Source organism: Perissodus microlepis, chromosome 20 (assembly GCF_051167445.1).
Source record: "Perissodus microlepis isolate ML-2025 ecotype Zambia chromosome 20, ASM5116744v1, whole genome shotgun sequence".
NCBI lineage: Eukaryota > Metazoa > Chordata > Actinopteri > Cichliformes > Cichlidae > Perissodus > Perissodus microlepis.
Genome location: NC_140480.1, coordinates 34,179,804 through 34,184,348, shown reverse-complemented (window position 1 = coordinate 34,184,348; position 4,545 = coordinate 34,179,804). Strand labels below are relative to the sequence as shown.

Below are 4,545 nucleotides of genomic sequence, written 5' to 3'. Positions count from 1 at the left end.
GGACAAAAGAATTTCTGTGGCTGCAATATGACGAGCTAAATAACCAGGGCTGCACATAAGTGGTCCGCAGGTGCGCATTCGCTGTCAAAATAAAAAACGCGCACAAGATAAGAAGTTGCACCGCGTGTTTGCGTACATAAGATTTTCTGGAGGAGGACAGACATTTGTTTAGAACTTTTAAAGATGTCGAAGAAGCTCCTTTAAGCAATTACTTTGGTTTTCCTCCACCTCCAAAGAAATGTCAGAAGGAGTCCGAACCACAAAAGAAGCGCGTATTCTCGGAAAAGTGGTTGCAGGAGGTGAGCTGGCTTCAAACAAATGATGAACGCACAGAGATGTGGTGCAGAATGTGCCGTGAAAATCCCACTCTAGCGGACAAAAACACTGCCTTTTATATGGACGCAAACGCGCGTTGCAACTTCTTATCTGGTGCGCGTCTTTTATTTTGACAGCAAATGCGCACATGCGGACCACTTATGTGCACCCGTGTAAATAACATAATGTTCTGCCGGGTGTGTTGTTGGTTTTCCCTCGATTTCTGAGTCGACAAGCGCCTTTGTTACTGGGACCAGTCATTTTAAGAAAGGCCCCCATTAGAACCCATGAGAAATGCAAGAAATGCATTATTGCTCAGTCTGCAATATCTTTCCCAGAACAAACACCAATTGCAAATAGCATACTAAAAATAAACCTGAAAATCAGTTTAGAACAGCGTACTATGTTGCAAAGAGTGAACTACCACTGGCACAATTTAGCAGTCTTTGCAAACTTCACAAAGCAAATGGCCTCGATCTTGGTTCCACTTCAGTGGAAATTTCAAATTCTGATCTGACACAGACTGATTCATGTCCTACACAGTTCTTACAAGTTCATAGAAATTTCTGTTCAATTAGAACCAAGTATTTGAGTTGATGATTGTAATTTTTATACAATGTTGTAATTTGTGTTTCAACAATTTTTTGATTAATGTTTTGTTTCCGTTACAATATTATACTTTAAAGTATAATATTGTAAAGGAAACAACACAGGAAACAAAACATCAATCAAAAAATTGTCTACTTAAATTTATTTTGGGCTACCAAAAACTGAAGAGTCCCTGCCCGAAGGGCTACCAGGGATTTTGAAATTTTGCGAGCCCTGATCATCAAATGCTGTTTGACCAAGATCCAAAGAAATAGCAACTGATGACCTGATAATCACCCAGTTTACACAGAAATCAAAATATATGACTCGAAAGTAAAAAAAAATACCATTTTAGTTTCAAGGCTTTTTATGAAACAATTGAGATCAACAGTTTATGTCACAACACATTTCAATTGTTCCTTGCAGCGAGCTTGGATTGGACTGTACGATGATATGAACAGCTGGAGATGGTCAATGTCAAACACAGATTTATACAAAAACAGGGTGGCTTTCAGAAATTGGGAGCCTGGACAACCAGACAATTGGATGAGCAAAGAACACTGTACTGGGTTAAGGTGGAATGGATCATGGACTGATGAAAACTGTGACAATACATTTAAAGCACTCTGCTCTGACATCAGAGGTGAGGATGTTAATTCATACAGAACCCTAAAACAAAATTGTTTAAGTTCTACAAGTCTTTTCAATGTCTTTGGATTTTACATTTAAATATGTCTTCTTCTCCCTTCACTTTGGTTATTTTCCAGGACTGAATGTGACATTTGTCTTCATCAACAAATTCATGACATGGATGGAGGCACAGAGCTAATTATACAGACCTGGCCAGTGTGAGAAACATGTCAGAGAACCAGAAGGCAAAGGAGTTGGTACCTGCAGAACAAAAGGTCTGGATCGGCCTTTTCAGAGACTCCTGGAAGTGGACGGATGGAAGTAACTCCTCGTTTAGATACTGGAATACAAATGAACCCAATAATGTTGTCAAAAATGAATTTTGTGTGGCACCAAACTTTGGATCTACTGGACAATGGGAGGACTGGAACTGTGACCGGGAGACAGCATTTGTTTGCTACAGTGGTAAGTTCTGATTCATGTAGCTTTTAGTTTTTGAATTTAGATGAAAACAACAATCAGGATCTGAATGACCCTGCAGTGATGGAAGCCATGCTGGAACAGGTAATTATACAAGTCATGATCTCAGTGCAGGGGTAAACTAGTTCTGCCTCTCAAATGAAAATGCCTGAGCTCTCTACAGAGGCAGGATGTATTCATTACTTTTTTCAAGTAACGAGTAAAGTAAGGGATTACTATTGCAAAAACGGTAATTAGATTACGTTACTTTCCCGTAGGAACGCTGCGTTACTGCGTTACTAAAACTGTGATTTTTTTGCAAGAACGTCTCATGACAGTGACCTAAGCGAGTGCGACGTTTGTGACAACAGCTGTGTGCAGATCAACAATGGATCATATATGGAGTGCGGGAGAGAGTATGAGCGTGCAGCGTTTAAAGCGTGGAAGTACTGACCTTACTTTGAGTTTGATTCCATAAAAAGTGACAAAAACATTAGTGTCCGTTGTGCGTGGGAAGAAAACTTTTTACAGCGAAAAAAACCCCTAAACTTCCGAACAAGCACCGAGTAGCTACGACTTAATGGGAAACTCACAGAGAAACTGCCGTATCCTTCCACTGACCGCTGAGGCTCACCTGCACCAGGGTAAACCTCCGCCTGCCTCACTCCTGCTTTACAGGTGAAAATAGAGCAACAGGACCGCTGAGTGTTTGATTTTATTTATTTTCTGCTGTGTTTTACTTGCATGTATTTGAAAGACTGAGTGTAAACACAAAAAATATTTTATGTGCTGGAATGTGCAGAAAATAGGTTTAAATATTAAACAAACTTCTTCCAGTCAGAGAATGTTGCATATAATTTAATTTTTGCTTGATGCATAAAGTTAAAAGATTAAAACTAACAAAACAAGTTTTAAAAAGAGACTTTTCCATTTGATTACATTTTGTATGATGGATTATGCAGAAAAAGTAGAATTGGGCTGAAAGATCTATCGCTTTATCACCTATTCAGGTTGTAAATCGTGTTTTTAAAAAGTAACTAAGTAATTAATTACTTTTGAAAATAAGTCATCAGTAAAGTAATGGGATTACTTTTTGGGGAAGTAATCAGTAATTAGTTACTGATTACTTTTTTCAAGTAACTTGACCAACACTGTTCATAAGTAATTATTTTGAAGCTGCCTCATTTTTTGGCCCCACTCACCTCTTTACTGCTGTCCGCCCCTCAGTTTGATCTTCACCTGATACTGAGAGCTTTTTGGGGGAGGTGTGAATAAACACTGACACTGACAGCAGTTGGTTGCTTGCTTTTGTTCAATAAAGACAAATGTATTTGAGGAGAGTTTTGTGTTACGCCGCTGTGAACACATCAAACCGATTTGAGTTTGAACAGTGACACATGAAAGGCAATCCTCTCTGTTCATTAATCACCAGCGGATGTTGCTGGTGATTTGTTTTTTTCACACCACACCAGAACGGATGTCTGCAAGTTTCGGTTGTGGTGCTTCTAGCTCGCCCTACAAAAGAGTAGCAAGAATAAAGGGAGCAAGTGTTGGGTAATTTGTTTCTATCAGCTCAGCAAACACACAAACTGTTAGTGTGCTGTTTGTCTCAGAGTGTGTTGCTAACTAAAGGTCCAGCTGCTGCATGTCACAGGGAGAGAAAAGAAACAGCTAACTTCAGTCAGAGATGGAGAAAGATAAGAAAGACAGGAAGGGAGAGGAAACGAGCTTAACTTTAAAGGGAACGACTGCTCATTTAAAGCTTACATGTACGTTATTTAAAGGCTGCATGAAAATCCTCTGCAGGTTAGTGCAGACAAACAGGTTACTTTTCTGAACTGTGATGGATTTAAAATAAAGAACTGTGTGTGAGTGGTGCACAGTCTCGTATAAAGACAGCAAATACTGTCAGTGTCGAGGATGGAAATCAGCCAGGGCAACATAAAACATCTGCTGACATCTGGTTAAAATCAGGTGTATAAATCTGCAAACAATATTATTACAGTAATACACTAATAGAGCACAAGGTTCAGTTAGTTTGCACAAAAATAGCTGGTAGAAATGTTATTCAAATAGTTACTTTTTACATTCATTACTTACCCAAAGTAATGAATGAGTACTTTGAGACTGTTTTATCTGTTTAATTTGTTATGGAATAATAAGGGAACAGACATCACCTGACTGAATAATTCATTACCTCTATTACCTCAAACTGTAGTCCTCTGAATACTGCCTGCCTTTATTTACCAATCAAGAAACGTATAAGCTGTCCACAAACACTGGAACAATGTACAGGGTTAAATCAGTTATAGATGTGTGATCCTGCATCCTTCCAAAGCAGAGCGGTAAGCATAACGAGCTTTTAGTGAAGAGTTTTGTCTAAATGATATTCAGAAAAGCACTTTTTGTGTGTTTCAGTTCAAACAGAAGCTGAAGAACAAGGGCGTAAAAGGAGACATCAAACTGAGCTGGAGGAAGCAGTCGGACGGGGAGGTCTTCCTCAGGGATGAAAAGCAAACCAAGAAGAACACGACCTGTAAAAATGAGTTTTAA

General features: G+C 39.0%; 1 pseudogene; it reads left to right on the top strand.

Annotated features, from left to right (window-relative positions):
- The first annotated feature begins 1,152 nt into the window (after positions 1-1,152).
- LOC146365024 (C-type mannose receptor 2-like) lies at positions 1,153-4,545 on the top strand (annotated as a pseudogene).